Source organism: Strix uralensis, chromosome 4 (genome assembly GCF_047716275.1).
Source record: "Strix uralensis isolate ZFMK-TIS-50842 chromosome 4, bStrUra1, whole genome shotgun sequence".
Classification (NCBI taxonomy): Eukaryota; Metazoa; Chordata; class Aves; order Strigiformes; family Strigidae; genus Strix; species Strix uralensis.
In genome coordinates, this window is record NC_133975.1 from 40182720 (window position 1) to 40199959 (window position 17240).

General features: G+C 35.4%; 1 long non-coding RNA gene across 1 annotated transcript in view; it reads left to right on the forward strand.

Moving 5' to 3' along the window:
- Positions 1-14770, forward strand: part of LOC141942671 (uncharacterized) — a 158899-nt gene extending 144129 nt beyond the window's left edge. Inside the window, exon 3 of the long non-coding RNA XR_012628700.1 lies at positions 14616-14770. This is a non-coding gene — a long non-coding RNA (uncharacterized LOC141942671). The remainder of the gene's footprint in view (positions 1-14615) is intronic.
- The last annotated feature ends 2470 nt before the right edge of the window (positions 14771-17240 follow it).

Sequence of the window (17240 nt, forward strand, 5' to 3'; positions counted from 1 at the left end):
GGCCCAATCTCTGAGCTGCTTCCTTCTCAAATTTTTCACACACTTCCCTTGTTTTGCAACTTTTTCTTGTGCTTTTCTTTAGTCCCTCTCTCCATGTTTTGAATATTAAAGCTTTTATGTTATCTTCTGAAGGGCTAGGCAGGGGTAGAAAAAAAAAAAGCATCACTATTGAATGTGACTTTATATAATTAGCAGTAGTCTGCGTAAAGCAAATATGTTTAATTCATGACTGTACCTTATTGTAAATTATTTATTAACACTTTAGTTCTTACTTTTGCTCCAGTTATCTCAAGGAAACATCAGAAAAATATTTCTATGAATTTCATTAACCTAAATATCTCTTCTTACTATGTAGTGGCCTGCAATTGAACAGATGTTCATGTGGTTAAACAACAGTTCCAAACACTGGAGTTGAGTGTATGTTTTTATGGTGTTTTAAAGGTCTCTGTCCTCTTGAAGCTTTTGTTATATCCAAACTGGCTGAAGTTAGAATGATAACTGAGAAACCTACATGGAAAGAAACACTAGGATGCAGTTCTCTACGCAGTTTGTAAATTATTCACGTTGCTATTTTATTTGTTTCAGTGATATCATTAAGTTGCCACTGATACAGAAAACCACTGTAAATTGGAACATAATGTGCTTTTTTAACTACATCATATTTGCATAGCATGACACAGTTTAGCCGTAGATGCTAGTGTAGTATTACATGGAAAATGTAAGATGAAAAGTAAGTTACTTAAGATAACCAGGTTAATTGTAATTCTGAGACAGGCATGCCATGCCTGCATTTACTGATTGTCACAGCTTAACTTTAATTGTTATAGCTGACAATGCTTTATCTCTTTTATACATGGCTCTCAGTCCTTCATAGATTAGATCCAACTATTAATTTTCCTTGAAGGGATATGGGCCTTACAGGTCAGTGCTAACTTTAAATTAACATTTAGTTTTAAAGAAAGTCAAATAGTCTGTTGACCATGTGGGATACTTTTCACTTTGGAAGATACCCATAATTGTAATGCTATTTGTCATTTTAAAACTAGGAATATGACCTGAGTTCCTAGGCCTATGTAGCAAATAAACACTTGTGTCTCTTGGGAGTAGTACTACTAGCCTACTACTAACTTTGTCTCTTTATACCAAGATCACTGAACATTTAGTCCTTTTGATGTACTGTGTATGTGATATATGAGAATGAGTGAGTGGGTGTTGCTTGGAAATGTCCTCTGTTCATCCATAATATAAACAGGCCATACTTACTGGTCCCTAGGTAACCTGTTTCTGGCTCAGTGTTTAATCTGCAGTCTCCTGGAAAGATTGTATGTTGGACCTGGTTCTGTTTGTATTAGAAAATTATCTAGAGATTGTAGAAATTTTAATGATTTACTCTACAGGATTCTAGCATATATAACCTAAATTGAATGCCCTGATAACTCCTTTACCCTATATATCATAGATGCTTAAGCAATAAATCATTCTAATCTTTGGGTTAGGCAGTGTGCAGCAGACCCCTACAACATCTTTTCTTTGTCTTTTAGAGGCTACATCCAGTAAAATAAAGTTCATCAACACTGTTAGCTCATAAGTTATACTTTATTGTTTTTCCTAACTGCTTTTTAATGCTGTTACCATCACTTTTTTTAATAATTATTAATGTTTCATACACACTAAATCATCTCATGATTATGATTTGAAAATGTTTCTTCCCACTTTCAATTATCTCTTAGCATTAGAAAAAAATAAAACCAGAAGGGGGTGAGGGGAAGTCTGTGCTTCCTCAATTGTATTTTTCTCATTATGCTCTTATTTGTATTGTGTTTACCACCTCTTGCACTGACAGCGTGACTTCTTTCTAGCTGTTCTATCTTGTCTTCAAATGACAAATTACCACTTCTCAGCACAATGAAGTCTTTCACTTTACACCTTTTCCATTACAGCTTGGAAAATACGGTCAGATGCTCTGTTAGGAGAAACATTCATATTTTGATTTTTTTTCTGCATTTGCAGAAAGAGGATTTTCAAGGTGAATTTTGGGACTTTCCTCTTATAAACACTGTAAGATCATAGTGTCTCTATCTGAAGTCCTGCTAGATGGTGCATGTGGTATGTTCCAACACATATTACTGCCTGTAGTGTTGTGGCAGGCAACTTCAGAGTCTTGTCCAGTCTTGCAGTTCTCTCTTCTGTTTAATACAGACCAGACACCATCCAACTGTCACAGTGGTTATTAACCAAATAAAAATATTCTTTTTACTACAGAGTCAACCATGACAGTTGCTTTCCTCTTTTAAGATTGCTAAATTGTCTTTTGCATTAGCCCTGTGTTTCACCCATTACAAAACTGTATCTATCCTATCCTGCTCCAGCAGAGATAAATCTCTAGGTAGATGACATCCTGAATGTAAATTGGTAATGTTTCCTTACTTTTAGCAGGAGTGAATACCTCCTTTTTCTCTGCACCCTGCATCCCAACCTCCCCTTGAGCACCATGTTGCACCAGCAGCCATGTCCCTGTGACACGTGTTCCTCTGGAGCAGCACCACTTACAAAGTGCAAGCAATGCAACATACAGTAATCTCAGCCAAGGGAATCAGTTGTGAAATGAATTTTTGGAAGACTGCATTACTCAAGCATTTTCATTCTGTAGCAGCTGTTTGTTACTTTTTAAATGGTCATATTAGAATAAATGAGTGAAAAAGACTTCATTAATTTCAGCCACGACCACAGATATTGCCATCATAAGACGCTTCACACACTGGTCAATTTTGCATAATGTATAGTTTAACTACATTTAAATATATTAGTATCTTATGCCATAGGATTCCAAAAAGGTAATAGAAGCTCTTGAGTGTTCTTTTTTTATTATATTCCACTTCTAGAAAGTTGACAGTTTTAGTATTTACCTCAGAACTCTTCTTGTTATGTAAGGCCTCAGAGGCACTTCAAATACTAACCAAGTAGTAAAGAGTTGCAGAAATTAGGCTTATTACCTGTTTGTTGGTTGCTACTCATTTGGGCAAATTAGCTTGCTAGTTCAACAGTGCATACAGATCCATTTATGTAATTTAAACTGCATTTGTATATATGTTCCATGCTGGGCAGCTGAAAATGAGAAGCAGAAAAGTGGCAAGCACAGGAAAGCCACAAGTGGCAGCTAGAGCTCTTATCAGAAATGCACAGCACTTGTAAGATGAATGCAATTAAAAGTATACTGAAATTTCTGAGTCCATATTACAAGTTTGAGTGCTGTTGGCTTAAACAGTAACAAATGTTTTCTGTTTTATAGCCTCTCTTGCTGAGTATTTTGATGCCAAAAAGTACTAGTAAATATGACATGTTCATACCTATACCTTCTGAAAGAAGGATAATATGCCTTTTGAATCTTTACCACACATTTTGTACTTTGTCAGCTATGAGAGCGAGGTCATCTGATAAAAAATGCGCATAGTACTAATGAGTAAATATTTTGTTTTTCTAGGAAGCTTTACTGGAAGGGGGGGAAGGAATCAAAAGAGGAAAAAAAAAAAAAAAGTCTGGCTTCCCAGATTTAAATCTGATCAGACCAGCAAAACATAGTATGTAAAAATTTGTTACCTTCAGTTTTGTAACCTAGACCATGTCCTCAAAAAGAGTAGATCTGACTAAAGACTTGTAGTTATGGTTTGTTTTGTTGAGTGTCACGCTCACTAGTTACAAGTAAATGCCTTATTTTCATTAGTACTTGCTTTAGTTTGGTTATCTTATATTTCTGGAAGATTAAGCATTCTCATTTCTTAACTTCCATTGGTTTTTAATTTGTTTTAAGCTTTCCAAAGCCAAATGCCTGCAGTAAAGGCAACACTGATGCTTGCAACAAGACTGTATCTTACGTGATCAGTTAAGATTTTCTGCTCCTTAACCCTAAATTCAAAGCGAGGAGCATTTAATATTTTATAATAGGGAACTCAAACTGAAAGCCATAAACCTTTTGAGAGCTGGCAGTAGCAAATGATATCTTAACCACAAAGCCAACTGAATGTTTTATCTTACATATACACATCTTTGCCTATGGATGTAATTTTCCAGAAATGACTGTCAGTCGAATGACTTTGACAGATGTCACTGTCAGTTGCTTGTCAGGCAAAACTGTCCCTGATATGCTGACTAGTATATCACCTTAAGCCCTTATTGAAGGTGAATGTGCTACCTCAAGTGTATTTTTCTTACCTTGGTTCTTACAGGGGTTTAATGTAAATTACTGTCTATTACATAGCAAAATGCTTTCAGTCCAGTGGGCTAACAGGAAAAAAGAGACAGGAAAAGTAGCATCTGATCTTATTCTAGAGGCACTTCTAGTACCAATAGCCGCCTTCAGTTGCTATAGTGCAGTTTTGAGTTTTTTCTTATACTATAGACCTCCACTCTGTGGATTAGTGTGTCTTTATTTCTTGAGAAGCTTGTGCATGTAAGAAGTTTCTGAATGGTCTATATAAGTAAGATAAGACTTTAGGAAGAACGAGTCATTGCAGCATTAGAATGGTATCCTGAAAACACTGAAATTTCCTCTTAACGAGGGCAGGTTTTGTGATATTAGCGAATTAGGCATTTTTCTTAAAACATTACTTAATCTTTACTTTTAAATTCTAAAGTCAAGTATAGCATCTGTAACTTTACAGTGAGCCATAAGCTTAGTATAAAAGGCTTTATGGCTTGCAATATGAAAGCATATTTTTTGTTTGGTTTAGATTTTTTGTTTTGTTTAGATTTCTCTTCAGGAGCAAATTTTTTAACCATATAAGGAATATTCCTTGACTTAATGATTAGTAATAAAGAAATAAATCAATGTTAAGAATTATTGGGAATGTAATAGAGGAATTAAATAGAAAACACCACTGTGATTATTTAAATCTGCAACAAACATACAAGAACAGTATGCGATCCTTTTTTCTTCATTTCAGTTATGGATGAAAAAAGTTTAGAGAAGAATGACAAAGATAATCAAATGTACAAAACTATCTTCTGCATGAAGAAAAAGCATACTGACTAGGAACCTTCAGGGGAAAAAAATAAAGAAAACTAAGGGGTATATGGAAAGTGGTTTACAATGTCAGATGTGTAGAGGAGAAGGTGTATAGAGATTTATTTCACTTCCACCATAAGAATGAGAGGCATAAAATAAAACCAGTGGTATTCAGAGCAAACCAAGGAAGATGGTTCTTCACACAACATATTATTAATCTGCGACATGGTGTTATGGATAGTGAAAATTTACATGATCTCAAAGGATGACAGTTGAGATTCCTGGAAGAAAAATAACTTAAGAACTGTTATATAAAAACAGATAACATTTCTGCTCAAGAAGATTTTTAGCTGCATCTTGCTGATGTCTAGAATATCTTCTGGGGAAATATAGTTGTGTGCTTGCCTTTGTCTTTCCCAGGCACCTGCTGTTGGTCACTATAAGGGTCAAGATAGCAGGCTAGACAGACTCTCTCCAGTACTTTCAATCAACATACAAGCTGCATCTATTTCAGAAATATTTGAGGGCACCTAACAGGAAAAAGGAAAGTAGGAAAATAGAAAGTAGGAAAACATTTTGTACGTTGTCAGAATTTATCCTGGAAGAAAAATGTCTTACCTCTGAAAAGGAAACATTACTTTGAGGATACAGCTGTCTGAAAAAGGCTTTATGGGCTTGGTGTTTATTGCTTCTCAACCACTTCTGGTTCAAACAAGTTATTATTGCAAAAACATTTCTCTCTTTAGGAGAGATGCAGGCTACTGCGTATTCTGGCGGCTGTTAGGTTGGGATGGTAGGCTGTGACTGTTTATTTAGTGGTATGAATGATACAAGAATTCTTAAGCATTTCTCACAACCTGTACAGGATGTATTATCTACAAGGCAATTAAATATTTAATTGATCAGCTAGTTTTTAAATTACTTATATATAGCATCAAAGAGACTTCTGCATCTTTTAAAAAATATGTGCTCGGATCCTTTCAGGTCCTTACTGTTTCCTTCATTGACATTTTACATAGTTTTCATAGTTATCCCGTTTGGACAACAATATATTCCATATTCCCTTTTTAAAAATGGAAAATAAAGAAGAAAATTCTAGTAGTGTCTGTTACATATGAGCAAAATAACTCATCTAATTTAATACATGATGCCTGAGTTATCACTATTATTATTCTTGTTTCCTCTTGCTCACTTAGTTCTCATTCCTTAGTAATTTAAGTTAAAATACTGTGGCAATAAGAGAGATTAAATAGTTGCTTTATTTATTTTTTTTTTTAAATGAGGAAGATAAAAATCTTCTGTCAGCTGCTGGGCTTTTTGGTTTTTTTACCTTTGTTTTAACTGAGATCACTTTTTATTAATTATTTTTTACTAGTTTGTTAGTTTTCTTACTTTATTCTGCCTAATACTTTTGTTTGTTTCTTCCTTGCATTTTCCCTATTTTTCACAGCTAAAAATTTTTTGTCCTGAATCAAAATTTATTTCAGAGAATTCAATTTCAGAATCAACACAAAACAGTTCTCAGCTATTATATTTTCTTGCAACTCTAAATTATACACTTCACATTTTTTCTCTGTCTGGTCAAAACAATGTCATTAAAATGACTTAATATGCAATTTTACAACTAAATGTACAATCTTACAAACTCCTGGACCTTAAGTTTGTGGGCTAAGGTGGTACACTGTCCATTAGCCCTGAAAATAATAGACGTTCTTCTTTCTCAGTTTGTACTTATGTGCTTTGTCATGTAATGGTACTTACCTATTGATAGAAATGAGTGGTCTTTTTGCATGAGCCTGGAAGATAGGACTCAGTTATATAAGGACTGACATTTCAGATAATAATGACATTTTACGTGATACCAAGGAAAAGAAACTTGGTAATTTGTGGTTTTGGTTCCTGCTCTGTAGTGGCTTGCTGCAGATTCCTGATAGTCATCTGTAGTTGTAGTGTTTGAGCTTTTACAGACGCTGATATGAATTCCCTGCTTCTGATGAAGTTTTATGGCTTTGCAAACCCTGCTAAATCACCTTTACAAATTTGTGATCATATTAGGTTTAAAGAGGAATTATTAAATTTCTTTTAGAAGAAAAAAAAAATCTTAGTCTAGTAAATGCTAGGTACCTGGAGAGAGTTTATAGCCAATTTTCCAGCTAGATAGTATTTGTTATTACTATTCTCTTCTTCAATGTTGCAAGATAAAACAAAACATTAAGCTACATAATTTCTTTGCGGGAGGAGGAATGTTTTCGTGGTTTTTTTGGTTTTGTTTTCAGATCTAAGTACGAATATTTCCAGAGACATATAGTTGTATGAGTCCACTTCCCTGCTTCGTCAGCTGTGGTTGGCGGGGGCGGGGGTTGGAGAAAGAAAAAGTCCTGTTTTAACAGAGGGAAAACAATGAAATAAACCTTGTCCTCCCTTTCCAAATGTACACACCTACAAATTACTACAGTTTAAAAAGGAGTATTTTTGTGGGAGTTGTTTGTTAAAATAGTATTACCTGCCCAGATACTTGGCTTGCTTTATTCTATTCAAAATAAGTAGTAATTTTTAAATGGAAAAGAAAGCATTTTTCTAATTACAGAATCAACTCACTGTAAGCCTCATCTTGTCCTGAAATTACATTTTCATTCCTATAGAATGAAGAAATAGAAAGATATGTTGCTGAGTATGCCAAGCTGGAAAAGGAGCACTTCTCTTACTTTCAATACAGGACTGAACTTGATGGAGAATCAGAGATTGTTTTTGCAACATAAAATGCTGGAGCTATGTTGCTATCAATTTTTGAATTTTGAATTCAATTTGAAAACCGAAACACTATAGATTTCATCATCATGTACTGTTCTGCCTAAAAAGCAAAACACTAGGGCTGAAACTCGCACAGTGAAGATAGTGGAAAATTTTGTTACTGATTTTTAGTAAACTTTGCATTTTCCTAGTATTGGAATATCAGCTTTTTTTTTTACCCCTAAGGAAATAATGAACACAAGGCTCTAAATTATAACCAAAGTGAAACTTCTTATAACACTGTGACTTGAGTCAGATTCACAGATTAAAAAACTTGGTAAACTTCTCTGCTAATTAAGTACAACATAGATTCTTACTTCATTTTAACACTTTGGTCTTTGAACTGAAAACAAAATCTTGCTGAAGGGAAATCACGTAAATGGAAAAAGCAAATATTTAGAGTAGCACAAAGCAATGCTTTCAGAGTTAAATATCAGATGCCAGAAGGGGAAAATACCTATTTAAATCCCATATTTCTAGAATCTTTATAACTACAGTTTTTCTGTAAGTAACCCATCTTAGGCAACATTTTGGCTATATGTTTTATTCATTGTATTTTAACTATTCTGGTAGCATGCGTATCACTGAGCAGCAGGATGTCTTTCGTGCACAAAACACCAAATATTAATAAAACTGGACTCCTGTCAATCTTTTATTTAAACAATAGCAAAAAGAACTTAGAGGCCCCAGCAGATCTAATAAAGGTTTGTGTTGCTTTCTGCCTAATTCAGGATGATTACAAGTATGGGAGGATAACAAGCTGAAAAATTCTGATATACAAGTTTAAGTAAATATTTTCATAAAGTATAAAGGTAACTGTAAGAGTATTAGCGACATGCTTTCTACTTTCCACAGATGTCTTGTGGCCTTCTGCCTAATCTTTAGAAACAAAACTTGTGACACTGATGTATTCAATGTTATTGTGCCTGTTGTATTAGGAAAAAAAAAAAAAAAGACACTTCAGAATAAGATATTCTGTTTAAGACACATTTGGACAAACTGGATGGTAAATCTGCCTGGGAAAATGGGATTTAAGTGTCTAGAAAACAAGATTAGCCTTTTCCATTTGATCTTTGGTGAAATCACATTGAACTGAGATGTTTCAGAGTTGACAGCTCCTACTGAATTCGCTTTTTCTTCATGTTACTGAATTGGAGAGCAGAGGCCACAGGCCCTGCTGCCCTTTCATTGTCTTATAGCTCTGTTGAGTCAATTCTCATGCAAGAATTTGTGCTGCATATATCGAGTAGCTAAGGCTTCACTAATAGTATTTGACATTATAATAGATTTCCAGTTAAAATTACAGAGAAAGATTAGATGGATTCAAATCTCTGTGATTAATAGGATATGTTACTTCACGCAATTTTTTTTTTTCTTCTTTGAAGTACAAATACATAATGAATATAATAATGTAATTATAGTCTTTGCAACTTACTAGACTTACTACCTCAGGTCGGTGGCAAAAAAAGGTAAATAACAACTCTTTCTTGTTTTAATAGAAATCAAGCATAAGCCTCTGTAGTTAATGCAAAAATGTTACATGCTACTTTTTACTTAGTTATGTAATGATGAAGGCCACATACATGGTATCATTTAAAAAAAAAAAAAAAAAAAAAAAACCACTACCACAGCTGTGAAATTTATTGTGTGGCAGACCAGCTAAATTCAGAGAAAAAAAAAAAATCAGTGGAATTATTATCTGTCCATAGTTTTGTAAGAGACAATCAGCGTTCTAAATAGAGATTAAAAGTACAGTGCGTCCAAAGAATAGATGTCTCACGTGGAAGTTGTATCTCGGTGCTTGCTTTCTACTCTGCTATTAATTCAGTTGAGCAGTCTGCATTTATTACACAAGAAAGGGCAGATAACTGTAGAATCTCCTCATCCACAGGTAGACATTTACTGTTTGCAATGAGAATGTGTATAGAGGTATTGGGCAGAATTTTCTAAGCTGTGTCTCAAATGTTAGAGAAATCAAGTGTTGCCCTCAGAGAAACTAAACTTAGTAGCTCTGCTAACACCTTATACTTCTGAAAATCAGATCACATATATAAAATAATTGATACTTAGCTATAAATGAAAGAATACCTGGAACATAGTTGCCTAGTTTCCGTTTATTTGATTCTCATGAGATACACAAAGAAAAAACAGTGTTGTTTAAATTATAACCATAAATTTGGTTCCAACAGAGGAAAGGGGTCAACTTGCGGAGAGTTTTCACATCTGATTTGCTGAAAAAACATCCCATAATACATGCAGAGTGTAAGGACTACCATAGTGCTATGAGAGTAAGGAAACTGCATGCTCCTCCACTAGTTTGTGAAATTCCGAGAGTCTTATTGAAAACACCATTCCACAATAGTCTTCAAAAAACTGACCTGGACATATAATCAGTCATGTATAACTGGAACAGGATCAGCGATGATCACAGCTATTTTTTTGAATCAAAGGAGCTCCTTTGCGATGAGATAGACATACAGGAATGTACTTTGTCTCAAGTATGTATATTTCCAACACAGAAGACTTTATAATTGTGGGTAAAATGCTTCCTGTTTCTCACCTTTTCAAGCAGTACTGTGGTGATTTCAGTGATCATACTATAGGTTAGCAGCTCCTAGTTGGGTGTTTGTGGGCTTTTTTCTTTGTTGTTTTTCTTTTACCAGATCCTTTTTTTCCTTTTCTCCTTTTTGTTGGGGGCACAACAGTATTCTAAATCTTGGCTGAAAGAAGAAAACTAAAGTAACGTTCGATTTTAATACTTAATATTAGCAATGTTATTCATCCATGATATCATCTAAGAGACTTTGTGTGAGATTTTGTAAATGTGTTTTTACCTATAATAAAACCAGACTTGTAAAACACCCTTCTGACCACTTCTTTATCTGGCAGGCTTAGGATAAGTTTTGTGTATATTATGTGATACACATATCAATTCCAGGAATTAACATGCTCTATAAAACATAGTAGTTCTATAGAAAACTATCACAATTCACTGAAAAACAACAAAACCCGAGATCCTTATGATTATATACAAGGGAAAGATAAGAGCATTAAGGATCTAAAATGGGCATCTGAACATTGAATTCCTAGATCAGATTTACCCAAAACTGTGGCAAAGCATCTATGGCAAGCACTGCTTGCTGCTGGCAGCTTTGTTAGGCAAAATGATAAAGTATTCACTTCAGATATTCATTTGCTATATTAGCGCATGTTAGACTTCAGGCTTTTTCCACCCTCCACACACCTCCCAGCTGGATGTACAGAAAGAACGCATAAAATCCTGGCTCTATAAAATAACCTCAGTAGCTCTAGGACTTGACTCTGCCTTCTGTTTCATGGACAATTGTACAAAATGCCCCCAGTAGTGAAGCAAAGAAAGAACTACATTTATCTAATGGCCAGATGTGAGAAAAAAAAATCCTGTCTCTGTTCTGTTTCTTCTCTTCCTATGTAGCTGAGCTCATGGGCTTTGAGAGGTTGCCTTTGACTGCATACTAGTCTATGAAACAGACTAAAGTAAGTAACAGAAAATGAGAAATTTGTAGAAAAGGAAGATTACTGCAGATACAGGTAGGAAAAAAATAAACTTTTGAGTATCCCTTCTGTGCATGACTTGAACCCCTGTATGGGTATTGACCCTGACTACAAGAGCTCTAACTATGGATAATTTAGAAAAAGGGCAGTAATAATTTTAATTTCTGATTATTGAGTATATTCTGGTTGCTAGTAGAGTGTGAATATTGTACTGCTAGGAGAGAGATCATACAGTTAGAGTGACTCTGTAACTGTTCATACCAACTCAACGAATCGCAGTGTATAACAGATGATGGAGGTGAAAAAGGACTTTGCACTATATAGCATATTTGGCAGTCAACGTAATTTTGCTCTCTTGATGTAATTTTTGTCTAGATTAGTTTCTGACTGTGTCATATGGAGAGGAAAATCTCTCTATAATGAAAAGTAATGAGTTTTAAATTTTTAAAAAAATCTTTCTTTTACTGTTGTAAATAATTCTCAATCTCTATAGTGACAAATATGAAGAGTGCTCAGAATTAGTTTCTGAGTTTCTCAGAATTAGCAAAAACAGCTCTGTTACCGCAAGCTGTTTCAAATACAGTTTGTAAGTATTACAAATGTTTTTTAAAAATTGGAAAACTTTAACTGAGATAACAACTACCAGTGGGTCTTATGGAAATTCACTAACCATCTTCTAACATGATGCTAGCTTCACTTTATAACTTTTTAGACTGACCTCAGCTGTTGCAATGTGATTTTTTTTTTTTCTTTCATTCACTAATTTGATAATTCCCCAGTAAAACCTACTGACATGTCCAAAAATTGAGATCTATCATACCTTTCAATTTTTGTTCAATAAAGAGCTAAAAAGAATGAGCAAGACATAAATCTAAAGTGAAAGCATGAAGTCAGTCAATAACCAAACACTTATTTTATCAAGTATTACTTTTACTCCATTTTGATGGTCAAATTGCCAAATTTGAGACTAATTTAATGAATTTAATTACTTGCCTCACTTAAATTCCTGGACCCCTTTCCTCCTATATTTCTTGGACATCCCCTCATGGCATTGGAGCTCCCCAGGGACACATTTTCCAATGTAGATTCTCAGCATTAGACTTCTCTTCTGTAACTTTAGATATCTCAAAGTTAGCATAGAGTCTCCCCCTATTACCAAAGGAGAGAAAACATATATTAGTGCATGTCCTAAAGTAAGTGCCAAAGAAATGGAGAATGAGCTCTCCTTTGGAAGGGGCCTATCACTCTTCATTGATTGTAACGGGCAACCAGACATTTGGCTTTAGACTAGAACCTTAATGCTGAGACAATAAAAGGGAGGTGAGATCCTCTTCCATGTGTTTTACTCTTTCTGGGCACAGTTATTTTTGCTGAGTATCTACGCACACATAACTACTGTTGAGAACAATTGTAATTCTCGTTTTGGATTTCACATTCTTTGGCTCCGTGTGAGTCAGTGAATGCTGGCATGATGTAAGAGGAATATCAAGGCAATGGTGCCCTTGAGGCATCCTGGCTGTTGCATGAATTTGGAGATTTCTGTGTATTGTGGAGGCTGGAACAAATACAGTTCAACTGATGAACTGAAGAAAAGGTCAAGCGAGCAGAAACTTTTTTTTTAATCTTTGCATGGTAAAAATTAGTAGAAATAATCTGTAAATTTCTATTTTTAAGATAAACTATCTTTTTAATGAAAGAAAGCAGTTAAATGTGCTTTGAAATGTCAAACTGACAGCCCTGTTTTGTTAAAATCAAATGGCTTGGCTTTGCATCTTAGGAGGGGGGGAAAAAAGGAGTTTGCTTATAAGGTCAAGCGTTCAAGCCAACCTGAAAGAATGAGTAGTGTTATAATTAGTCCCACTGCTGTGCGAGCTGACTGATGAAATGAGCCTTCTTAATTATGAACTTTGATATTGTATATTTAGGGTAGGCTTTTGAAAACTCACCAAGTTTAGTCCCAGTTCTTTTTGACCTTGACTGAGAGTAGATTGAACTCAAAAAGTTGTTTTCTTCCTACTGGCACTCAACGTTATTATTTAACAAGGCATCTGCTACACAGTTTATCTTAACAATAGGTCACACAATAAATACGCAGAAAAACCCTTGAAACTACTGTACTGTAACATCTAGACTTTGAAGTTCTGTTTGGAAAAAAAGGGGATATACTTTTCCTCCACAGTTTTAAAACTCAAATGATTTTTCAAGACCTCCTATGAATATTAACAGCCTTGCTATTAATATCACTACATGAATACATCTCTTTCCCATCTGAGTGAAAAAGAGTCTTATCCTTTTTGGATAGATAGTTGACATACTTGGATAAGAGCACAAAAAGGAAAATTCATTTATGAAAGTCAGTTGTGATTTAAAAAAAGTCTATTAAAATGTAAAAGGATATAATTACAATTAAGAATTGCTTCTAATTCCCCCTGGCTGTTTTGAAGATTTAAGTGCAAAACTGTGGACTATAAACATTAGCCTATCAGGTGAATATAACACTCATTTCTGAACTGTGTGGATACAAATATCCATTCAGACTATTTTAATTGTTATGTAATTCTACCAGTTAGAATAGTAGAACTCCAAAGATCCACCAGTAAACATTTATTTTCATTGTAAGAGATTAGAGACTTACTAGGAGTAACCCAAGAGCAAAAAGTGTGTGGTGCAGCCATCTGCTATCTGCAATCCCTCGTAAGCATAAAAATGCTTTTAAAACTGTAGTATAGCTTGTGTCATCTCTCTCATGGCTGTCTTTGTAGCAGGCAGCAGCAGCACCATGTAGTTAGGGTTCACTGAACTTCACCAGGTTCTCCAACAGCCTGACCTCCTCTGTACCTCTGCAGCTGGGGCAGCTCAGCACCCATCCCACAGCCCTTCCGCAGTACAGGGGGCCGCTCTTGACTGGTCCCAACTCAAGGGAACAGAAAAATAAGATGGAAGTATGACCAGGACTTTTCTCTATCCTGCTTAGCTGTGATAGCTGTGAGTGGCCCTACAGTTATACCAAGGGACTAGAACACAATTATGACTAACCTGGGATTACTAGGGGTGAAAGCCAAACTCTGGCTCCAAAAAAAAAGCGATAAGAAAGTTGGCTTTTTGACTCAAAATTTTAAAACAGAAAAGGTAAGCAAAGGTGACTTCTGTGCATCTCTGAAAATTATTTTAATATAATGATCCATATTTTGGAACCTGTCTCTTTTTAAAATAAAATATTTACACGTTCTCTTTTTTTTTTTTTTTTTTTTTTAATGCTTGTCTTTCTACCTTGTCTTCCTCTATCCAGATCAGCTGATTACCCTGGGAAGATGCCATCGCTGCAGGGAGTCTTACTAAGAAGCTGGGGTTGTTTTTAGTTTTGAATACACTCAGGCTTATATTCATTATCAATAGAGAAGATTAGGTTGAGTTCCACAGCTGGAACCTGCTACTGAAAATGGTCTGTTGCTCTACCCTTTGCGTTTAAGAGTTTTATGCTGGGACAGATTAGTTGAAGTGTCCCTGTGGAGTATAGCTGTAGGTTTGTGATGGGATAGGAATTTTAAAAATAAATTACGCCCAGCATGCTACCCGCTTTTTAGATCAGTAGTAGCTGCTTAAATTCAAGTTACAAAGAGATAAGTGACCATAAGGATGATGGATGTGCTGTCCTGAAGGCTGCTTTGCCCAGCAGTGATCTGGTTCCATGTTGCATGCATCAGCCGCCTAGCCTAGCCTGAAGTGTTGAAAGTCAAGAGACTGGCCAACGAAGAGAGATTGTGTTGAAAGGAAGAAACAGTCAAGAACTGGTCTAAGAGTGTTTCTTATTACATAAATTCATTAATGATAAGGGGGGAAATTAGCACGGTTTTCATTATATCATAAGGAACTAGGATCAGTGTCACCCAGTGTTGTGTGCTTAGGAAAATGAAATTTCCTGGCCGGATGGTGAAAGAATTGCTTGTGGCTCCTGGTGCAATCTGCACGTCAATGTACCTTTGTTCTTTAACGTTTTGGTTTTGGTTTCTGTTTGTTTGGTTTAGGGTTTTTTAGCAGCTTTTGGAAAATGAAAAGAGTACAGATTGAATTTTGAATTCTTAGAGATGATGGCTCTTTATCCTTCTGGTTTTATGCCCAGGATGTATCCTCAGGTCTGATAGCAACAATAACACTCTTGATTCAGCACAAAACATGCAACTTTTGAAGGGAACATGTTATGGTTTTTATTAAGCAATTGTTTAGCAAAGAACAAAGCCTTCTTAGTAACCAAGTTAAGCATTGTGCCAATTCAAACTATTAGTAATGGTAAATTCCTGACCAAAAATTGATATGTAGATTTCTTGTTTTGCTTTGTGTTATCATTTGTTTAAAAATAAAAATAAATCTGCTGGCTGCTTTATTGTTTTTCTGTGATATGTATCCAAAAGGCAGATATGTGGGTTTTGGTTTAGGTTTTTTCATTTAAGATGGAATGACTAAATCTAATTTCACTGGTGATGGCAGTAGCACTCTTTATTTTATTGTAGATTATAAAGAATATTTCACAGATTGGATTTCCTGTGTACTTTCTTCCAACCCTATCTGTTGGACTGACTTCTGGTGCAATAATAATGTGTAAAAATAAGTATTTTTGTTATGACTAAGTATACGTGGCCTGAACATGAGACTAAAAGACAGGAACAAATTTACTTTGTGGTTTGGGCCTGAATCAATGAGAAATTGATTCAGCTTCCCTCACAATATAAGAAATGTCCTATTGGCTCAGACAAACCATCTGTCTAGACTGTCTATCTAGTTTTCTGTCTCCAGCAGTTGCACTTGAACATGCTCTTTAGAGAGGGCTCACAAGACTGTCTGCTGCTGCAGTCCATTTCCTTCACACTTTTCTAGCATCTGCAATGTTGTATTCCTCTACCCCTGCCTTTTTTTCTTTCCTCCCCTCCCCCCCCCCCTTTTTTTTTTTTGGTATCAATTTATGGTCCTGATCTCCATTAATTTGTCTGATTCATTTTTTAAACCTCAGAGTAGTCTACCTCCAACTTCCCATAACAACAAATCCCAGAAGTTCACCACCTGGTGTATCAAGGAAAACAAACCAAAAAACAATAAACCAAACCACCAAAGAAACTCAAATCAAAAAAGCAAAACCCAAGCTAACCTACAAACCTCTCTCTCATAATTTTTACACTAATCTCCAGCTGTTTTCAGCTATGTGAAAAATGAAGATGAGCCTAAAGAGGAATCTCAGATTGGATTGTCCCCACATTTTGGCATTTTTTGTTTCTGAATCAGTAAGATGAGCCGAAGTAAACCCTGAAGTCTGAACCAGCACCTCAGGAGGGAAGTTTTGACCTTCAGCCAAACTTTGCTATAGGTCACTAACAATGCTTTTGCTGACTGCAAGGAATCAAGTGCAGCATAGATGTAATGCACCTTTACTTTGTTACATTTACAGATGAGGTCTAGCTAGCAAGGACAGCACAGACAGGTAGGCTTAAAATTGGAAATAATTTTGATAAAGTCAAGAAATGACTGTAAAAATATAGGAGATGGTGAACCCCATTCTGTTGGGAAATGTGAGTGCTCCACTTACGTTGGAAGAGTCAGATCTACAAGTGCAGGAAAGGGAATATTGGGCTAGATAGAAAATCCTCAAAAAAATATCCAGGAGTTAGAGCTGATTGCAAGCTGAACATGAATCCACCTAATAGGCAAATACCATATAGGAATGTATGTGCAGAAGGATGAGTTGGGGTTTTTTGTTCTGCTCAACACAGGTCAGTTTTGAAGTACCCTTTTTCAGTGTTGGGTATCATCTTTCAAAGAACCCCTGGATCAACTGAAGATTATTCAAATGACAGTTATAAGGATAAGCAGAACTTTAGAAAATAAAAATCTATAGAGAAATGTTGGAAAAAAATGCTCTTACTTA